The 23,415-nt window shown below is 43.1% G+C and overlaps 1 long non-coding RNA gene across 1 annotated transcript in view; it reads left to right on the top strand.

The window, feature by feature from the left end:
* The first annotated feature begins 597 nt into the window (after window positions 1-597).
* LOC307209216 overlaps window positions 598-23,415 on the top strand; it is a 350,788-nt gene continuing 327,970 nt past the window's right edge. Inside the window, exon 1 of the long non-coding RNA XR_013835433.1 lies at window positions 598-771. This is a non-coding gene — a long non-coding RNA (uncharacterized lncRNA). The remainder of the gene's footprint in view (window positions 772-23,415) is intronic.

Here is a 23,415-nt window from a genome sequence, read left to right as displayed (position 1 = left end):
GAAGCTCATTTCATGAAGGGCTTAATTTGTTCTGTCTAGGAAGTTGATGGTTTGTTTTGTTGTTATTGTTTCCATTTGATGACTCCTTCCTACTTTTAAATCCCGTAAGTGGAAACTAAGTGCTATCTTGAATAAATACATGTATAATCTGTCTAACCAGTTATTAACGAGACCCATCTCTATTCTATGCACAAAAAGAAGACAAAAAAACACATGGTAGGCTTCGTCAAAATGAATTTTCATACTTTGAGTACAATAGTAACCCATCCAATAACGATGTTGGTGCAGGCATAGGATTATGCATAGGCTCCTCTGTGCTGGCCACCATTGACAGAAAGGAGCATCACCACTTGAAAGACTTCTGCCAGGCTGTAGCTTCGCCCAGATGGACAGAGAGCTGCCACTGGCAAGTCTCCAGCCAGTGGTAGGAAGTAGGAAGCACCATTATGGGATATTTTAAGGTACAGTGCTTTTGAATTTGTTGATTCTTCCAAGGGGCCCAATTCTAAAGCCCATCAGCTATGCCAGCCTGGATCTGGCGTAGTGAAAATAAATAAATAAATAAATAAATAAATAAATACGTCATAGAATCATAGAATCATAGAGTTGGAAGAGACCACAAGGGCCATCGAGTCCAACCCCCTGCCAAGCAGGAAACACCATCAGAGCACTCCTGACATATGGTTGTTAAGCCTCTGCTTAAAGACCTCCAAAGAAGGAGACTCCACCACACTCCTTGGCAGCAAATTCCACTGTCGAACAGCTCTTACTGTCAGGAAGTTCTTCCTAATGTTTAGGTGGAATCTTTTTTCTTGTAGTTTGGAACCATTGCTCCGTGTCCGCCACTCTGGAGCAGCAGAAAACAACCTTTCTCCCTCCTCTATGTGACATCCTTTTATATATTTGAACATGGCTATCATATCACCCCTTAACCTCCTCTTCTCCAGGCTAAACATGCCCAGCTCCCTTAGCCGTTCCTCATAAGGCATCGTTTCCAGGCCTTTGACCATTTTGGTTGCCCTCGTCTGGACACGTTCCAGTTTGTCAGTGTCCTTCTGGCTGGAACAAATGGACAGGTTTCTGGACAAAGCAGATGTTTCATTCTAGGCTTCTGTCTTCCAGAAATGTAAGATTGCTCTTGAGCTTTTCATCTATGGTTATTCAAAGCCATTATCCAATGCTTGGTGCTTTTTCAAAAATTAAAAAAACTAACTTTCAAAAATTGACAAAAATTGATTTTAATTTATATATGAAAAGAAAACTAACCCAAGCTTCGTCTGAAGGTATAGGGAAATTTTAAAAGATTGATGTTTTTATTATGCTTTCAGATATGCTGTAAGATGTGCAGGATATAAATAATAAAATGATGATGATGATCATCATCATTGATTCTGAAAAGTACCAATGGGACCGATGGACACCTAGCCTCTCTTTAAAAACATCCACCACCTTCCAAGGTAGCCCATTCCATTGTTGAACAGCTCTTACTGTCAGAAAGTTCAACCTAATGTTTAGGCAGAATCTATTTTCTTGTATAGTGGTACCTCTAGATATGCACATATCTGATTGCCATCTTTCTGGATGCGAACATGGCAAACCCAGAAGTATTTTTCTGGGTTTTGCCACCCGTGCATGCGCAGAAGTGCTCTAAACGCCACACGCATGTGCAGAAGCGGCACCTCCGGTTGTGAATTCCTTGGGATGCGGCCAGACCTCTGGAACGGATCCCGTTTGCAACCAGAGGTACCACTGTAACTGGAACCCATAGAAAGGATTGTGTGTTTGCAGGACCATTTCAAATTAGATAAAATCCTGATGATTTTGCTGTTTATCAGGGAAAGAGAGGGACTGCAGGATGTCCCCAACAGCTGATTGATGGGATTTTAGTCTCCCCTCTCCGTATGCACAGGTCTAGTAGTCATAGCTGCACTGGTGTTCCTCATCTGGCTTGGGGTACATGTGCAGAAGCCTATTGCATATAGACATGCTACTTATAACTTGACCGTGGCATGAATTTACTTAACTGGCACTCCAGAATCTAGACATACGCTCAAATGTACACATTATATGAAACTTTGGGCAGCAGTCCTGTACCCTACTTGGCTGCAAACCCTGTGGAACGCAGTGACACTTTCTCCTGAACAGATATGCTTATGTTTGCAAAAGAGGAGCTGCAACAACATGGCAGATTTATTTGGAAAAAGTGGTTGTGTTTGCCTTCTCAAATGAATATAATGATAATGTCAATCCACATTTGATGCTGTCATTTTTATAGCAGCATCAGTTGACATTTGATTATTTTTCTTCTGCCGTGATGCAAGGATTGTATTATTAATTTACACTGCTTTAAGAAAAAGAAAAGAAAAGGGATTGTTAAATGAAGAGAAGACATACTTTGATTTGAAACCATTATTTCATAACATATGTTGTCAACTATATATGATAGGCAAAAAAAGAGATTCAGGTGGAGTTGGCTGATATGCCTCAATGTTGACATTCAGAAATATCAGCTTCCCCTGGAGCTGTTTTTTACCTTCATGTATAGAAATTCCAGGCTTCGTGGGTAGAGGAGTGTTGCTTATGTAACTAAAATGGCACCACCCACTAATTACAGGGAAGTATCAGAAGGCCTAGAAAACTTTGAAGTTTGCAGAAGCAGAACAGCTATTTAGAAAATACCTGCAAGGGGGAAAACATAAATTCCTCAATAGCTCATGAGAAGTGAGCATGGTTGTTAGCAGCAAGGAATGGAAACTGGGTTGGGGTTGGGGGTGTGGAATGGAGCAGTGTGAATCTCAGCATCATCATTCTGTACTGAAACATTTTGTTGTTGTACCTCCTTGGCCACACAATTCATTTAAAGCACTATAATACCACAGTCACAGCTTCCCCCGAAGAATTCTGGGAGTTATTAAGGGCGCTGAGCGCTCTTTGGAGACTCCTATCCACCTCCCAGGGCTACAATTTCCAGAGTGGTTTGACAATCAATCCCTCTTCCCAGGAAACTCTGAGAGTTGTTAGGGGACCTCCATTCCCCTCTCAGAGGTACAATTCCCAGAATTCCCATGAAGAGGAACAGAATGTAGGCTCCATTGTTCTTTCACATTCCCTAGGAGATGGCTGACTAACCAGTATATCTCCTACAACTTCAATCATCCCTGACCACTGTTTATGAAGCCTTCTGTAAGAAACTGCCCATGGGGTACCTCTCTGATATTTCAACTACGAAGAAAGGTGAAAAGCAAAAGAACGTCACAATTCACTGTGCAGTTATATGTTCCAAAACTATGGGCACATAATTGACAATAAGATTTCTGAGTTTTCATTGAACTGGGTCTGAAGTTTGTTTGGAAATTTTCCTATCTTGGTACCAAACTGCATAGTTATTGAAGAGATTTAAAAAAGATTAAAAGCTGTGGGAAGCTGCATAGTCATCAAAAGGAAGAGACCAGACAGTAAATGTAGAACTGGAAACTTTTGTACTTTTCTAGGGAGATTTCACCTACGGTAACTTGCTAACCAAACTGATATAAATGGAACTGTATTAGATGGTGCTGATTGGAAAAAGGAATTACGCTGCATTTCAAATATTCTTGGCTCAAGAGATGGGGAGAATTATACAGGATCAAGCATCCACTGATGAAAACCAGAAGTGTGCAAATCTTCCAGAACCAAGATTAGACCTAAAATGCCAATGCATTCTCCTTAAAAAGAGAGAGAAAGAGAGAGAGAGAGAGAGAGAGAGAGAGAGAGAGAGAGAGAAAGAGAGAGATGTATTTATATACAGTCATACCTCGGGTTACAGACACTTCAGGTTGTGTTTTTTCGGGTTACGGACCACCGAAACCCGGAAGTACCAGAACAGGTTACTTCTGGGTTTTGGCAGTTGCGCATGCGCATGCGCAGAAGCACCAAATTGCAAGCCGCGTGTGCGCAGACGTGCCCCTGAGGGTTGTGAACGCTGTGGGTTGCGAAGGTGCATCCTGCGCAGATCACGTTCGCAACCCGAGCGTCCACTGAACTACCTTGCTTCTGTCATGGAACCCAAGGAAGTCTTGATACAAATTATGAAACAAGAGTTATGTCAAAAACAAACCTTTGACTTTCTCATGGATGCTTGTGGAGTAGGAAAAATAGGATTGTACTATCTGATATGAAATGAAATTGCATGACATTTTTTTTTTTTTAAAAAAAAATAATAGTTACTTCTTGGGTCTTATTTGCTTTAATCTAAATCAAAATTCAAGGTGAGCAAAGCTGTACGTTCAAAAGGTACTTTGTGAACAGAACCTGTCAGCTGAAATAGGGAAGCCAGAAGTGCTCTAGGGAGCTCTTCATAGAAAAGTTCCCAACAAAAGAAAATTCACTCAGCAGGAGAGCATTCTGTGCAAAGTCAGCAAATTTCACTTACTTGTATGATAAGTATATAGTACCTTATTCTTACTTAAAGGCACTTAGATTTTGACAATGAAAAGGATTCCATGACTAGACAGGTTGCCAAAGATGCAAACTGTAGCATCAGTATTGGGTTATTATTATTTAATGTATGAAGTAGTTCTTAAAAAAATAATAATCTTATTTTATCCTGGGCTGCTTCACACAGATACTGTGCCAGTGTAAGGAAGCTGAGCACACCATCATGTTTATTAGCACTGTGACAAATGCATACTTGTCAATTTTTGCTGTACACATCATATAACAGGAAATCTACAGGTGAAACCTTTCCTGGAACACAAATACAATGACAGAACAAGTTTTGCCTGCTGAAATGTCTGCCTGCTATGCTGCTGTTACAGGCCCAACACATCTGTCTGTGGCACTCTTGCCTTGAAAAGTAGCATGCATTATATCTGGGTGGCGCTGTGGGTTAAACCACAGAGCCTAGGACTTGCCGATCAGAAGGTTGGCGGTTCAAATCCCTGTGACAGGGTGAGCTCCCGTTGCTCGTTCCCTGCTCCTGCCAACCTAGCAGTTCGAAAGCATGTCAAAGTGCAAGTAGATAACTAGGGACCGCTCCGGCGGGAAGGTAAATGGTGTTTCCGTGTGCTGCTCTGGTTTGCCAGAAGTGGCTTAGTCATGCTGGCCACATGAACCGGAAGCTGTACGCCGGCTCCCTCGGCCAATAAAGTGAGATGAGTGCTGCAACCCCAGAGTCGGTCACGACTGGACCTAATGGTCAGGGGTCCCTTTACCTTTACTACCACTTGCACATTGTATGAAGCTGCCTCAAGCACGCCAGCACCACGTGACTTGTCCCATGGCCCATCAACTTACATTGGGATACAAGAAAAAGAGAAAGGCACCAGCTAGGCTGTGGGCCCTCCTAGAACCCAGGGGAGACATCTTTCTTTTAAAGCGATGGGTCCAGGACTACCAGAATTCCTAGTGGGAAACTGAGGTTATCCATATCATTTATACAGGAGGGAAGGCAAAGATTCATGTTGTTGTTTTTCTGCTGAAGATGATGGGACTAGTCATCCTGGACTGTCACAAGAGAGGAAGATGCTCTGTTGTGGTCCTGGAAGTGCCTACCACAACCTCCCCATTCCCTGGTTCCAAAGGGAAGCTCTTGGAGCTGGGAAGGGGAGGCAGCAGCAAAGAAGGTTATGAGTAGTTTGTGACAGCCTTGGAGCTTTGTGAGCACACCTTTGGGATCAAAGAATGGGATGCTTGTGCATCCTGAAGGACCACAGCATGGACAGGTTTCCTAGGGATGGTCCTTGTATATTTGGACTTATGCATACTGTAGCTGTGTACTTCTCACCAGTCTAACTCTAGTTTAAATAAAATAAAAAAATTCCTTCCAGTAGCACCTTAAAGACCAACTAAGTTAGTTCTTGGTATGAGCTTTCGTGTGCATGCACACTTCTTCAGATACACACCAAGAACTAACTTAGTTGGTCTTTAAGGTGCTACTGGAAGGAATTTTTTTATTTTGTTTTGACTATGGCAGACCAACACGGCTACCTATCTGTATCTAGTTTAAATATCATGGATATAAAATGCAAAAGAAAGGGAAAAGGGCAGATGCATCCCATCAGCAGAATAAAAGCTTTATCCGAGTTTGGTGGCTGCGTAATCTTGTTTTTTGGGTTTAAACAGGAACATTTGTTCAACATTACCTTTTGGCTGCAGTTTTCAGTACACAGAAATGAATTCGGTAAGAAATAAAGCTGAACTGAGAGTATTACATTAAATCATTTGATTATTCCACTTTAAATTTGTCCCCCCCCCACCTCCAACAAATAATGCACCAGAAAGCCCAGCTGTTTACAACCATTAAACTTCTTTAATAAACAAACAACACCTGAGCAAACAGATGGACCAATAATATCATTTAAATCAAGTATTTCACTCAAAACAGCATTGGTAAAAGAAAGAGGGCTCTGCAGTGGATAATAAAACCCCGTTTCTGGCGGAACTGATTCACAATATTTTAACTAAAGTGTGTCATTCCTAATGATTGCCTTCAATTGCAAGAGAATAACAGCAATTTAGCTATGCTTATAAACTGTCATCAGACATCTGAAATCCTGAGATTCAAAACACGTGCATTATATGTCTCCTAGATGATATCCCTCAGAACATTTCTGTACCAAAAGACACTTTCATTTATTTGCATGAAATGTTAGCAACACCCAGCAGAGGGCAATAGTGGTGTACGATAAACTAAATGGATACCTAAAATTTGAGAATAGGCAGGATGTGAGAGTGGCAGAGATAAGAAAAAGAAAAATGTAGACATCTGAATTAACTATTGTGGATTCCTCCACCTCAGTTGCTTTTTCATCTGAATTTTTGTTTATAAAGTAATTTAACATTTATATATTATAAATTAAAGTAATATAACATTTATATATTATATATTGGGCATACAGCCCAATTGTTTCAGCGATAGTGAGGGCAATGTGAAGTATAACTTTCACTTCAATAAATTTCACCATCACTGATTAATCAACTAAAGCTTTGGGTTATAAATGGCAACCTTACTGATTAATCAACTAAAGCTTTAGGTGATTAATTTACTAGTTAAACTAATTAAAGCTCGCTATTCTATTAGCCACTAAATCTTGGTTGTGTAATTTTTTAGCTCAGCATTGTTACTCTGAGAACAGAACAACAACAATCTGACAGTCCTTCAGGCATACTGCCTTGTCCTTTTATCCTGCGTAATTTGCATCTCACAGAATTGTGTGTATAGGACTGTCAGCCTGAATAATAATAAGAAGAGTTTGGATTTGATATCCCGCTTTATCACTACCCGAAGGAGTCTCAAAGCGGCTAACAATCTCCTTACCCTTCCTGACCCACAACAAACACTCTGTGAGGTGAGTGGGGCTGAGAGACTTCAGAGAAGTGTGACTGGCCCAAGGTCACCCAGCAGCTGCATGTGGAGGAGCGGGGATGCGAACCTGGTTCACCAGATTACGAGTCTACCACTCTTAACCACTACACCACGCTGGCTCTCAAGCCAGCTCACCATTTTGCTGTTACTCACATGATTACTTATCCTGTGATAAATGAGGATCAAGCACTCTGCATCTTTCAAGGGGTTCATGACTATTATTATTATTATTAGCTTGTTAACAGATTTCAATACCACTGTTCACCAAATAGTGACGATCACAGTTTTACAAAGTTAACGTGATATGACTTAACCCATCAACCTAAGAAAGTCGGGGTGAGTTGTATATCATTGATATGGTTACAGGCCCTGATCCCAGCCTTTCCTTTCATGTTTGATGAACATGTAGAAAGGTCATTTGAATGCTCTTACGTCCCCCATCTAAGTAGGAGATGAACTATTGATTGTCTTCCTAACCATTCTCTCCCCAGGAATGTGATCTTCCTGGCACCTTCATTAGTTGTTTTTGACTCCTGATAGCCACAACAAGTTAGGGTGTTAGATAGATTAAAATGCCAGGGACAGAATGGGTGGAAAAAAACCACCACTGGGACCACCGTAATGGGGGAATTTAAAAATCTGAATTTAGGTTTTGAGTTGCCGGTTCTACCTCGGGTGCCCCAATTAGCTAGAACAAATTTAGTTCTAATCCAGTCCTACTAAAGTGATGTGTTGTAAGGATTCTTAAAGTTGAGGCATCAGCATTGGTGGTCCAGAACCTGTGATGCAGGAGTTTGTGTTTTTGAGCTTCATAAAGCAGCTTCTTGCTAAGCAGTTTATTAGAATGGTGTAAACAAGACATCAAAGAATTGGATTGGATTTAAAAAAAAAATGGAAAGAGTTTGCTTGTTAAAAAATATTGCAAAGCTTGCTCAGACTCTTTCATATTTTGAAAGGCAAAAACTATGTCAAATATGCAATCTGTCTAGCAAATGAAGCTGTTAAAAACGTAATCTTGGACAGATTACTTTTCTCTATTGAGCCTGGGAAGGAAGCCTTTTCCCAATTTGTTGCAACCATGAAAATATTATAGTTGACTAGCAGTGCTCATCATCTCTAAGATGTTAGGTGTTCTTTGGAAAAGAAAAGAAAAAGTGAGCTGAAATTTGCAAAATGTTCCAGTTCAGACAGAACTGCCTGTTAATGCTTTTCAGTCCAAATCTAACTCAGTTCTACTTTGGTAACTCGAAAGCCTTAAAGAAACATGTCAAGGTAATGGAATAGCAATGAACTATGGCAGGTATCATCAGTGTCAGAATTCAGGGCCGGTCAGAGGTATGTGCCTATCTCTCCAGGCACCGGCTGAATTCTTTTGACCTCCCTCCGGCGACTCCCGGTAGGAAAAACACACGAGGTCCGTTCCGGCGATTTTCCTCAGGCTGTGAGAAAAACACACCAACTGCTTCTCCTCCTCCTCCCTGCTCTCCAGCATATCCCCAGGGAGGGGAATCAGACTCAGACAGAAATGTATCTACATGTTTTATTCCTGTCTTCAGCAGTCAAACAGTAAAAGAGAAAACATGTCTGCTCTCTTCAACAAACAGAGAGAAACTCTAAACTCCACCCATGTACATCCTGTACAGGTCATATGACACACACACTGAGCTAACATCCGGTGCTCAGTACAGAATGGACTGCCCCTTTGTTTCCATGGCAACAGTCACATACTTCCTGTTTGGCTTTCCAGCCACAAGCAGCAGACTTGGCTGCTATAGCCTTTGCTTGCTGCTGCATTGCTGCTTTAGAATAACATACTCCCCCTAAAGTATCAATGCGTGCAGCGAGCAAAGCGTCATCCAGAGAAGAAAACAAACAGTTGTTATACTTATAACACTCCCCTGTTGTTTCAGTTCCACCCTTGGAACTACCCGCCACTGGTTTTACCAATGTACCTCTCTGGTTGTGTGACTTCCAAGGAATGAGTGCTTTTGCATTACCTTGGTTAGTAACTCTCTGTTGTGCCTTTGTCTCTGACTCAGACACAGCTTCAATTTGACCTTGGTCGTTTACAACAGCAACACATGCAATAGCTTGGTTGGCAAACTCTTTTGAATACCTCTTGGGTGGTACACCCTTCGTTGCTCTCTCAGACCTACGTAAGAGGTGCTGCTCTCCCTTGCTTTCTGGTTCAGCCTCTGAACTCTCTGAAGAACCAGTACTAAGCTTAATCAGTGGTTCATCCTCCTCTTCTGAGGGTCTAGTCATTGTGTGAGATTTCCTCTCAATGACTGTGACAACTGAGCTGTCTGAGCTATCGCTGTCATCATCAGTACTACTGAACTCAATAAGATCAAACTCATCATCATCATCATCAGAATCATCATCATCTCCTGTGGGAAATGTGTGAACAATCACTCGCTCCTGTTCAGGAGCACTCTCTAGAAATTTTGTGAGAATCACTTTACCAGATTCAGACAAAATTACTCTGTAGAGACCCTTTTCATAACCCACAAAAATGCCTCTGGCATTCTTTACTCCACCTGGAGCTTCTGTTCTCACATGAGACCCAAAAACCTTGAAATGGGCAACAGAAGGTTTTCTGTGGAACAGTTTCTCAAAAGGAGAACATCCCAATTCATTTGAAAACTTTCTCAACCACGTGTAACAAAATGACATTAGTGACTCAGCCCAGTACTCATGTGGCAGATGTGAACTAAGCAATTGCGCATGCATTCCCTTTTGCAATTCTTTGTTCACCCTAACACAAACACATCTGTTCCAAGCTTCTTCGGAACTAGCAATTTTGTGTCTTATCCCTTTCTTCTTCAGGAACCTCTGGAAATCCTGTAAGAGAAAAATTGGCTTCTCATCTGTGCAAAGACAATCTATGTCAGCATCATGCATATTTTTAACCTTATCACAAAACTCTTTAAACCTTTCTAAGGCTTCTTTCGGTCTCTCCAAAAGATAAATCCAGACAAAACCTGTAAAAGAATCAACACATATTAGGTAATACTTTGCATTGCCTCTAGATGGTGCTAAAGGACCAATCACATCAGCATACACCCGCTGAAATGCCTTGTCGACCCTCGAGGTGACCTGCTTGGTGTTCTTTTTGGCTACACCTGCAAAAGAAATCATGTTAGAATCACAAGAATTACATTCCATGTAATCACTTTGATCAAAAGTCAACAAATACAGTCCATCTTTCTCTTCGGCAGAAAGATACAACTCTCCATCTTTGTAGATCTCGCAGTGTTGATCATCATAGGACAGTTTTAGTCCTTTCTTGGCAATCTGCGAAACGCTGAGCAGATTGTACTTCAACTCTGGAACCAAATAAACATCATTTATAGTCAAGCTCAGACTTTTAAGATACACAGTCCCAATTCCGGTGGCTTCCAGCTCTCGACCGTTGGCTTGTTGTACAACGAAGCTTTGCTTCTTAAACGATGAAAACAAATCCCTGCGATGGGTCATGTGAACCGTCGCTCCCGTGTCTAAAACGAAGGAATTCCCCACTTGTGGTGTGGCTTTTAGGGACATCAAAGCCTTTGCAGGCTTCGCCTGTGACTTGGCATGACTTCTGCCTGACGCCTCAGACTTCGTGGAGCTTCCCTTGGCTCCTCTGTTCTGACGTGGCTTCTTGCAGTACCGCTGAAAATGCCCAGTCTGTCCACAATTGTGGCATCGGACAACGTTCAAAGCTACGGCGTCTCCTCCAGTAGCTACAGCAGTGGGGGTGTCTGAACTCCGTTCTTGTCTCCCCCTGTCCTTGACTTCCAGGGCGGCAAGTCTGTCATGTTCGTTCAGAACCACGGCAAAGACCCTGTCCGCCGTTAGATCAGCTGCTGGGAGAGACCCCAGCTGACTGGCAACCGTTTTGTAAGTCCGATTCAGGCTGTTTATCACCATGAAGCAAAACACTTCCTCCTCCAGACGGAAATTGCGTTCCACCATCTGCTGACGCAGAAATTTCATTTCCGTCAGGTGCGCTTGAACATCTCCATCAGGCGCAAGCCTCAGGTTAGTCAGCTTTTCAAAATACAGCAACGCTGAAGAACCTGCATCTCTCTGATGTGTCCTTCTCAGCGTGTCCCAAACATCTTTCGCGTGCGGTAAACCTTGTATATGAATAAGCTGAGAGTCTGACACGCACAGAATTATAGCAGTTCTGGCCTTCATATCCTGTGACTCCCAAACAGGCGTTGGTGCTGCAGGGATGGGGTTCTCAATCACCCCAAACAGTCTCTGATTCTGCAGCAAGGCCTTCATCTTAATAGACCAAGATGCATAATTGTCACTGGTCAAAAGGGTTGGAGAAGGCAGGCCTCCCCCCTTCTTGGCATCCATTTTGAGTCCTTGCATTGACTCTCAAACACAAGCCTCTAAAATCCAATAGCTGGCTTGTTTACACTCTGTGCACCTGGCAGCAATAACACTGGCTGCTTGGAAAGTCCCTTTCCAACAGTTCCTAGTCAAAACACGAGCTGTTTTTGCTTCTCCGAGCACAGCCTGACATCCAGCCCTTATCTTGAAACTGGCCTGCGTTGCTAAGCAACCACATTCCTTTCCTTGGACAGGAAAAACCACAGGAATGTTTGGAATGCAGACTCTTCTCTCTCGGAGCTGTTTTTCCCAAACGTTGCTCCCATGAAGCAGAGAATGAATCAATCCGCATTCACACTCTTAAGCCCGAAAATCTCATACCTGGGCTCCGTAGCTTGGCTTTCAGCTTCTTCTGGTCAGCTTCTAGCTGCAGAGAATCAGCCTCCATCTCAGGCTTCCATGGAGAGGGATGAATACAGTCTCCTTGATGCAGACTCCCATGGATCGTAGCAACCGTCAACTGCTACCAATGTCAGAATTCAGGGCCGGTCAGAGGTATGTGCCTATCTCTCCAGGCACCGGCTGAATTCTTTTGACCTCCCTCCGGCGACTCCCGGTAGGAAAAACACACGAGGTCCGTTCCGGCGATTTTCCTCAGGCTGTGAGAAAAACACACCAACTGCTTCTCCTCCTCCTCCCTGCTCTCCAGCATATCCCCAGGGAGGGGAATCAGACTCAGACAGAAATGTATCTACATGTTTTATTCCTGTCTTCAGCAGTCAAACAGTAAAAGAGAAAACATGTCTGCTCTCTTCAACAAACAGAGAGAAACTCTAAACTCCACCCATGTACATCCTGTACAGGTCATATGACACACACACTGAGCTAACATCCGGTGCTCAGTACAGAATGGACTGCCCCTTTGTTTCCATGGCAACAGTCACATACTTCCTGTTTGGCTTTCCAGCCACAAGCAGCAGACTTGGCTGCTATAGCCTTTGCTTGCTGCTGCATTGCTGCTTTAGAATAACAGTAATGGAATAATGAAATGCAATTTAATAGGAGTGCATGCACCATTGTTCCCATGCAAATGGTTCATGGTGTGAAGTGTAGTTTCGGGACATGGCATTTGCTATGCAAAAGCAACCTGACTGGCAAATGTCCCACATGGTTTCTTATTGCCCTGGAACACTTGCAGCTACATGCAAGCCTGCCAATTAGCTACAGAGCTAAGTTCAGGGTCCTGGTAAGGGTGTAGAATGCCTTCTGCATCTTGGGACCAGAATACCTAAAAGATAACCTCACTCTCTGGTATGCCAAACTGGCTGCTGTGCTGTCTGGGAGACGGAATGCTGGAGACACCATCTGATCGAGAGGTTTCTTCCATACAAAATAGGAATTGGGCCTTTAATATGATGGCACCAACCCTTTGGAATTCCACAACACACACACACACACACTTTGAATATTAGACAGGCACTGTCTTTTCAGGGCCTACTAAAGCCCTTCCTCTTTCAACGAGCCTTCCCAGTTTCCATCTGTTCTGAAACTATTTCCTCCCAATAATTTTTATTGTTTTTCCCGTCAATACAAAAAACAACATATAGCTACAGTAACTTGTTCAGTGGTACATTCTTAATTCAGTTTTTGAACTGTGTGTATATGTATATATATATATATATATATATATATATATATATATATATATGGGACTGTTTTTTAAATAAGAATAATAATAGTATAAAAATGTTTCTTTTTTTCCTATGGAACTGTTTTTAATTGTTTCTTTACACTTCTCTTGTTTTATGGCTGTTAACTGTTTCATTTGTTTTATCCTTGTATTTGATTGTAACCCGCCCTAGGATCTTATGGCAAAAGGCAAGTAAGGAACTCAAATAAATAAATAGATAGATAGATAGATAGATAGATAGTAATAATAATAATAATAATAATAATAATTTATTATTTATACCCCGCCCATCTGGCTGGGCCTCCCCAGCCACTCTGGGCGGCTTCCAAAAGAATATTAAAATACTATGATACATCAAACATTAAAAGCATCCCTGAACAGGGCTGCCTTCAGATGTCTTCTAAAAGTCTGGTAGTTGTTGTTCTCTTTGACATCTGGTGGGAGGGCATTCCACAAGGAGGGCGCCACTACCGAGAAGGCCCTCTGCCTGGTTCCCTGTAACTTGGCTTCTCGCAGTGAGGGAACCGCCAGAAGGCCCTTGGTGCTGGACCTCAGTGTCCGGGTAGAACGATGGGGGTGGAGACGCTCCTTCAGGTATACTGGACCGAGGCCGTTTAGGGCTTTAAAGGTCAGCACCAACACTTTGAATTGTGCTCGGAAACGTACTGGGAGCCAATGTAGGTCTTTCAAGACCGGTGTTATATGGTCTCGGTGGCCGCTCCCTGTCACCAGTCTGGCTGCTGCGTTCTGGATTAGTTGTAGTTTCCGGGTCACCTTCAAAGGTAGCCCCACGTAGAGTGCATTGCAGTAATCCAAGCGGGAGATAACCAGAGCATGCACCACTCTGGCGAGGCAGTCCACAGGCAGATAGGGTCTCAGCCTGCGTACCAGATGGAGCTGGTACACAGCTGCCCTGGACACGGATTTAACCTGTACCTCCATGGACAGCTGTGAGTCCAAAATGACTCCCAGGCTGCGCACCTGGTCCTTCAGGGGCACAGTTACCCCATTCAGGACCAGGGAGTCCTCCACACCTGCCCGCCTCCTGTCCCCCAGAAACAGTACTTCTGTCTTGTCAGGATTCAATCTCAATCTGTTAGCCGCCATCCATCCTCCAACCGCCTCCAGACACTCACACAGGACCTTCACCGCCTTCACTGGTTCTGATTTGAAAGAGAGGTAGAGCTGGGTATCATCCGCATACTGATGAACACCCAGCCCAAACCCCCTGATGATCTCTCCCAGCGGCTGCATGTAAATGTTGAAAAGCATGGGGGAGAGGACAGAACCCTGAGGCACCCCACAAGTGAGAGCCCAGGGGTCTGAACACTCATCCCCCACCACCACTTTCTGAACACGGCCCAGGAGGAAGGAGCGGAACCACTGTAGGACAGTGCCCCCAGCTCCCAGCCCCTCAAGACGGTCCAGAAGGATGTTATGGTCGATGGTATCAAACGCCGCTGAGAGATCCAGCAGAACTAGGAAACAGCTCTCACCTTTGTCCCTAGCCCGCCGGAGATCATCAACCAGTGCGACCAAGGCAGTTTCAGTCCCATGATGAGGCCTGAATCCCGACTGGAAGGGATCCAAATGATAGGTTGGTTTGTGGGTTTGAGTCTGGTAGTCTTAGCTTCCAAGTCTCAATTCCCTTCATCAATAGACTTAGAGTTGTTGATTTTCAATGGGTCTATCCAAATTTCTGATTGATGAATATTTTTTTCCCTGAACACCAGAAGTGGTCTCCGCTAGCATCTGCTTGTCCAATAGGACTTCAAACATTTATGATAAGTTCCACCCAACATTACAAACCCAAAAAAGATTAAAGAAAAGAGGAACCCTCCCAGCTATTTTGTTGTCTTTTAAACATTCCATTAAACTCAAGATCAAAGTGGGACCAGTGTTTTGGGTCATTTAATAAATTTATTTCTCATGGCATACAGGAGATTTTCACGTGGACAAGTTGTGGCCCCCCCTCCTTCACCAAGTTTTGGAATTACAGTTCTCATTGTTCTGCTTCAGATATCATATATAAAACAGAAATAGCTTAATTGTTTACTCATGCTCCCAGAACACTTTCACAGAGCTGTGCAATTTGTCACCTTTCCATAATAACACAAACATTCTTGCTAAATTACATCTCCATGCCTGCAGAGGCTTGCTGTTCAGAAGAGAACAAGAGGCATTTGTGCAAAGTGCTTATTTAGAATCCTTGCATCAGATGGAACAAAATCTAAAGGAAGCTCATTGGACTGATTAAACGAAAGACATAACTATATTTTAATGTAGCTCTTTAAAAGCTCACACAGTTTTCCCCCTCTTCTTTTTTAAAAAAGTTTTATTATTTTGCGAGGGCAAAGGAATTAACTCATATGTTATTGTATAATCATTCAGTGAACATTTAATGAAAACAGCTTTATGCATGCATTAAAATGCAAGTTATTTAAGCAGGAAACCAATGTCTACTGAAGAAAACACTCTGTTTAGAAGGCTTCTGTAAATAGATATTTGCCTGCTGCTAGTGTCATGTATCCTTGTCAGCTAGTGTGTGTATAAAGGGGAGGGGGGCTGCTGCAGCCCAATGAAATCCTAATTGTCCATCTATTCCTGCGGTTTATCACGTACATGAAACTATAATTTAATCTCTTCATTTCAGCAATGTTCCAAGCAGAGGAACAAATCAGTGGAGATAAACTCCTAAAGACCAAATCCTGAACAAAGCTAATATCAATCTAGGCTGTGTGTGTGTGTGTGTGTGTGTGTGTGTGTGTGACTCAAAAGCTTTTGCTTCTGAAATTGTACCCACACCTGGTAAAAAGAGGCAAGACACAGGTAAGTGGGTAATTAGGGTCCTGACATTATCAAACCGCTTTGAAGTTATTTTTACTATCAAGTAGTGTATAAGCAAACATTTAACAGGGGAGTTCTGTCGTTTTCCAACTGAGGCAAGAGTGGCCAGGTAACTCTCAATCCCTCCCAATGTTAATCCAAATCAGAGGGCCAGGGATTCAATTTTGAATAATGCTTGGTCCCATACTTTTGCTTGCCACAGGTCCAGTACATGGGGTCCTGAAATATTGAATTACTTCCACTTATCAAGCCAAATAAGTTCAACAAACTGATACTGTGTGTGTGTGTGTTTAAAATAATTTCACATACAAAAACAATTTCAAACCCTATACAGAAATCTTGCCACCCTTCCTATGCTGCTTTGTTTGCAAAGCTCTGTACCTGACTGCAGCCTTAAAGGCTATCCTATTTTACCAACAAAGAATTAGTTCTTCCTTTTAGCCACCAGATGGTAGTCAACATCAAAGATAAATACAGCCTTCCTGTACCAAAATTCATTTTGTCATCCCCTTCTTTTCACTCCTACTCTAGAGTCAAATACTGCTATTAATAATTATTTTATTAGCCTATGTTATGATAATCTCCCACAGCCCTTGTGAGAAGAAGTTCATAACTGGTACAGGATACTTGAATAAGGATTCAAATATACCTCTAATACCATGCTACCATGTGCTGAGTTCATGACAATAAATAATAATAATGATAATTTTCTATACTACCCTTCATCTGAGACTCACAGAGAAGTTTACAGTATAAAAATACAAAAATACGTAACACAGAAACAAACAAAAACAACAGCCCCTGCCTTCAGTATAAAAAGCAATAGACTGTTTAATTAGCCATAGGCCTAGAGAAGATGAATCTCTTTGCCTGACATGTGAAAACAGGCTCCAGTAAAATGAGAGGACAAGACCAATAATAGCGGGTCCAACGGTCCTGTAGAGGGAAATGAGGGGCAGATAGGGCTCATCAACTTGGGAAGGTAGCTTGTCTAGGAGAAGGAAAACTCATCCTAAACCTTCTCTACCTTGCTGTTATACTCATTCATGGGAAAGGCTTTAGGAGTAAACCCACTGCCTTGTGGAATATCTTCAGAAAAAGCAAAGGCTAAGGAGTAAACTCTACACAAATCCAGATTGCAGTCCCTAAAACAGTGGGATGGTGCTGTTATGTACCAAGTTGAATAAAGCAATAGGATCCAAAATGCAGCAGTCTGATTGGTCCTAGAACAATAGGATTCAGAATACAGCAGTCTGATTGGTCCTAGAACAATGCAGCAGTATGATTGGTCCACAGGAGCCACCCAATCCAGCTCCAGATGGAAGTGAATCCACAACCTGATTGGCCTACAGGAGAATCCCGGAATTAACCAATCACGTGCAGCCCATTGTGTAAATAATGTATATAAAAGCAGATATTTTGGGGAAACTTCCATTCCTCCTCACCACTATGAGCTGAATAAAGAGCATGAAATCCACTCTCAACTCTGAGTGTATTTCAGGTGCCTTCCATGCCTCTTTTCGGTAACTCCTGCAGCCCAGCTGGTGCCAAGCATATTTTTTCTGCTTTCCTCAGGGAGGTTGAGAGGGAGGTTTTGTTGTCTGGGCAGCCCAGGGCCTCCATACGCACTGCCCAGGCTTGCACCCCAGGGAGGTCACTTCAGTGCTGCAGTGTGACTTCACCCCCAGAGGCGTACTCCATTGGCACTCAAGGCAGGAAAATGCCAACAACAGTAGGTTAGTTTCTTCACACCTACATATACTTCCCTATTCATCCGGGCAAGCAATTATTAGAGTTCAAGGATCCATTCCAGCCAGGCATGAAACACTGAAGAAGGCCTGGTGAGGGCATAGGGCTCATGAGGGCGTGTGGCCTGGGGAAATCCCAAGGGCCTGGAGGGGCTCCTGATCTTTGCTTTTGTTATGTACTAAACATGGATCCTAGAACAATAGGTAAGTAGGATCCTAGAATGCAACAACAGATTGGCCTGCAGGAAAAGACCAATCAGGCTCCAGGAATGAAGCAGAATCAGCCAATCAGATGGGACTCATTTTGTAAATAATGTATATAAAAGCCTGAGGCTTGGGGGACAATTCAATCACTGTTATACAATAAAGAGCTGTTTCTGCAATAAAGAGCATGAAATCACTACAGGACTCTGAGTATATTTCAGCTTTAAACCGTGGTCTTTCCAGAGTACGCAGAGTAGGCACTGGCCTATGGACCCCACACCTTTTAGGGGGTCGCACGACGATACTTTAAAAATAATACTGATTTGATCTTGAAAGAAAATTATGATCAAGCTTTCCGAGTTCTATGTTATCCCACTAGAGCATGAGCCCCCCTCCCAATTTTTTTGCTGCCTAAGAATCCGGCACTGCTCTCAGTCACGGCTGCACATCAGCACGAAGAGTGTGTTCTTGTTTTCCTCTCCTTTTTTGTGTGTATGCATTTATATACGAGGTCAGTAACAAGCTTCAGTGTGTTTACAATTACCAAGAGGATGATATTTGTTATTGTGACCAGATAAATGTGCTGATGCATCCATTATTTATGGACAGCAGATAAAAAACAACAACCCCTGCAATGCACTGAGACCAGTGCCGGCTGTATGTTTTATACCTACAGTTTTGATGAGTTCTGTCTCACAAGTTGAGCAACACGTGGGCTCATGTAGGTATTCCTTGCCGTAAAGCTGTCGGTACTGAGCTTCTTTATGACTCGCACCTGGGCTACCTGGAAGACAATGTCTGGCTTCCTATATCATTTAGAATTCAAGGCTTATTTTAAGGTTCCTGCAGGCTGGGGACCAATAAAGAAGAGGCTACAAGACCCTACACTTAATTATAGGGTCACTGGGAGGAATGTTTTCAAGATAATAATACCATGTTTATTATCTGAACAATTGCACATGACAAATGTGTCTTGGAAATGCTTGAGCTTCCTCTGACTATCAGTTCCGGCCATTTCTGATGAAAAGCTCACCAAAGGCCCATAAAGGAGAATCTGTGTCCTTAGGCCAGCTTTCCTTGTGGAGGGAGGGTCAACAGCGGAGCAGAATTATGAATCAGTATGTTTGCAGTATTCCCCACCAGTTTACAAGCTTCAGCCAGAAGCCACACACAACATAACTTTTGAATCTACCTCCTCGCTAAGGCAGCAAATATCCATGCCATCACGCAAACTGCTGTAAAGACCCCTGCTCTGTTTATAAAGCAGTTTGCTCTGTTGTGGAAAGGGGTTCCTCTTTAACTACAGAACACCAGCGGCATCGTGTAGGTGATGCCACAGGGGCCATGGCCCTGGGTGCAGTTGGGGGAGTGCTGGGCTGTGGAGCTCCACATTGTTCCATTAATTGTATCAAGTTAAGTTTTTAATGAGGGTGAAAGAGGAGAGCGCAAAATATGGTCTGAAGCTCAACATCAAAAAAACGAAGATCATGGCCACTGCTCCCATCACCTCCTGGCAAATAGAAGGGGAAGAAATGGAGGCAGTGAGAGAATTTACTTTCTTGGGCTCCATGATCACTGCAGATGGTGACAGCAGTCACAAAATTAAAAGTCGCCTGCTTCTTGGGAGAAAAGCAATGAGTAACCTAGACAGCATCTTAAAAAGCAGAGACATCACCTTGCCAACAAAGGTCCGTATAGTTAAAGCTTTGGTTTTCCCAGTAGTGATGTATGGAAGTGAGAGCTGGACCGTAAGAAGGCTGATCGCCGAAGAATTGATGCTTTTGAATTATGGTGTTGGAGGAGACTCTTGAGAGTCCCATGGACTGCAAGAAGATCAAACCTATCCATTCTTAAGGAAATCAGCCCTGAGTGCTCACTGGAAGGACAGATCCTGAAGCTGAGGCTCCAATACTTTGGCCACCTCATGAGAAGAGAAGACTCCCGGGAAAAGACCCTGATGTTGGGAAAGATGGGGAGGGCACAAGAAGAAGGGGATGACAGAGGACAAGATGGTTGGACAGTGTTCTCGAAGCTACAAACATGAGTCTGACCAAACTGCGGGAGGCAGTGGAAGACAGGCGTGCTTTGGTCCATGGGGTCACGAAGAGTTGGACACGACTAAACGACTAAACAACAGCAACAAGTTTTTAAATGAGCCCAAGTTTCCCTCAGTATCCATTGCTCAGAGCTGGGATTTTGGGAGTGTTATAATAACGAAAACAAATGCATGTACTGTATTTTCATCACCAATCCATCCCGTTTGAAGAATTACAGTAGATGATGAAATGAAGTTAAGTCTCAAGGCTCCTCCAGGCAACCTATTTATTAAGCATTCGTCCTCATCTGCTTGTACAAAGCTTCCATGGAGGTTAGAGTATATCTGGTCTTTATTTGTTCTGATTTGTTTGTGGGGAGGTTGTAGGACAATAAGCATTCATCCTGACTACCTTCATGATGTTTATATGTCTTTCACTTAATCATTCATCCATACTTTTCAATGCAGTTCCCTGTCATTTTCCTAAAGGAATCCATTTTTAATGTTTTTTTAAATATATAAAAAAGCAGATTTGTTGTGCTGGGCAGCTAGGGAAGTAGAGTGCTTTAATCCATTTTAACTGTGCAAACCATGCTTGCTTGCGCTGATAGAAAATCCAACCAGAGGTTCCTTGCCTCTCTAATATGCTAATATGATTTATTACAACATGGTCCATCATGTGGCCTGTGAGGCCTCTTTTGGTGGCCACAGGGAGGGCAGGAAACAGGAAGCAGTTCCTGGGGCAGGAAGGAAGTGTGAGGGATCCCATCTCCTTCCCAAAGCCTAGATTACACTTTCCCAGGTTTGGAAAGGAAGTGGGTGAACTCTAAGACCCTGTCAGAACCCTCAGGTCTCCTTCCTGCAGTTGGGCAAGTGCTTACCAGGCTTTGAGAAGGTGCCCACTCAGTGCTCATTGTGGAGAAACAGGTCATACTTCCCTACATCTAGTGCTGCCCTTTGCCCACCAGAGCCAGGAAGGAGGGAAAGGAGGGCTAGGCGACAGCCATCCCTAAATCCTCAGAGCGGCAGAGACCTCCTGGCAATGTGGCTGCTAGTGAGTTGGGGGACAACTCCTCATTATCTTTGGTGCACAAGAGTCAAGGGCCTGGCTGGGGGCTAGAGAAGGGCTAGAGATCTTGGTTGTGTGGAAAAACCTGCCTGGTTGGGAAGAGCAAACTTTTGTTTTTAGATTGGCGGGGGGGGCGGGCGGGCAAATTTTAAAGATTCCCACCTCCAATGTCTCTCACATCCAAAACACACAAATAAGGAAAAGGGACCTAGGATCTGTGACCTTCTGGCTCTTTCCTCCACCCCCTCCAGGATGGACAAAATGGGCCTTTTCCCCCTGACTAAGGCTACAATGCTAAGCATACTCACAATATTCAATGTATTGCCTATAGGCTGGAACTCACCAGAACTCAGTTCTGCCCCTCTCAGGTGGGAAGTGTTCATGGTGAGTTCTGGCACCTCTTTTTCTAGAAAAATAGCACTGTGGCTATAGGACTTTCCCCCTAAATTATAAGGCATAGGATTGGGGTAGAGGCAATCTAAGCATTACTTTTATAGCATGGTTGTGTTAAGAACCCAATAAACAGATGCATGACAAAGTTGAAAGAATGCACTTCACAGACAAATAATGTAATGAAAGTAAATACTTACAATAATGAAAATCACACCTTGAGGAGCTGTTAAAGCCTTGATAGATATAGATAGACAGATAAATGCAGTTCTACTGCTCAAAGAAAGTGAAGCCAGACACATTTCCTTGATTTATAATAAGTGAAGAAATTGCTGTTCAAACTGCTGCTCTCATAAGGTGGCGGGGGGAGGGGGAGGAAATGGGTGTTGCTTGCTGTTCAAAAGCTGAAAACATTTGTATGTATGTCATGGTAAGAAATATGGATCCCGTGAAGCATTTTTTTTTCTCCTGTGCCTCAGCAAATAGAAAATAAGCTTCTATAATGAAGGTTATTACAATCATCTCCAAAACAGAAACTATATCACATCACATAATAGACTGAATGTTTCATAGATGTACACAGTCAGAATTCTGTCACTCTTATTAATTTTTTCCCTGTTTTTCCAATAGAACTGGACCTCTGAAGGGGCCTACAACAATTAAAAAATCAATACAAGTAGCAGTTAAAATACAATACAGCACTCTTCCTCGAGTTGGTGTCTTCCAGATGTTTTGGACGACAACTCCCATCATCCCTGATCATTGGGCATGCTGTCTACAGTTGTTAGGTGTTAGAGTTCAAGAAGGAGGGCGTCAGACTTTCACACTAAAAGATGGCAACTGAAGAAGGGAAGATGGGAATCAGTTTGATGCTGGGTGCTGCAACAAAGAGGTGACTGGGTTAAGGCACTGACTTCCATCTAGGCCAGGCTAAGCTCCCTTGCTGGTTTCCTTTCTGGGAAGAAGATGGCATTGCCCAATGGACTTGATTTTCTGGTCTGTGAAGAAAGATCAGACTTCTATTCCTTTGTCTCTGTAGTCAAAGGTTAGTTGATAGCTAGATGCGGTGTGTGAAGCAGAAAAAGCTGACTCATTTGAACAGCTTGTTCTATGATTAGTAGCTTTTCTTGTGTGTTTTTTAGCCTATCAGCCTTCCTCTTGCTGTTGTGCTATGTTTACCCTGGCTCCCTTGTGAGGGATGGGTTTAAGACCTTCCTATTCCCACTACTGACCTTGACGCAGGTAGTGCTGTGGGTTAAACCACAGAGCCTAGAACTTGCCAATCAGAAGGTCGGTGGTTCGAATCCCCGTGATGGGGTGAGATCCCGTTGTTCGGTCCCAGCTCCTGCCAACCTAGCAGTTCAAAAGCATGAAGTGCAATTAGATAAATAGGTACTGCTCCAGCGGGAAGGTAAATGGCATTTCCGTGCGCTGCTCTGGTTCACCAGAAGTGGCTTAGTCATGCTGGCCACATGACCCGGAAGCTGTACGCCGGCTCCCTTGGCCAGTAAAGCGAGATGAGCGCCGCAACCCCAGAGTCGCCCACTACTGGACCTAACAGTCAGGGGTCCCTTTACCTTTATTCCCACTACTGAGTGGGCATCCCATTGGGAATATCATCTCCATAGATTAATACTCACAGAATAAAATGGAGCCCTTTCCCTCAATTCTCCAACAAAACTAAGGGACATGGGTGTTAACATAATACACTAGGACAATGTTTGTGCCATTGTTTCCTTGAGAATTTCTCTCAGAAAG

The sequence above is a fragment of the Podarcis cretensis genome (assembly GCF_951804945.1).
Source record: "Podarcis cretensis genome assembly, chromosome: 2".
Taxonomy (NCBI): domain Eukaryota; kingdom Metazoa; phylum Chordata; class Lepidosauria; order Squamata; family Lacertidae; genus Podarcis; species Podarcis cretensis.
This window is presented reverse-complemented; position numbering and strand designations above follow the sequence as displayed.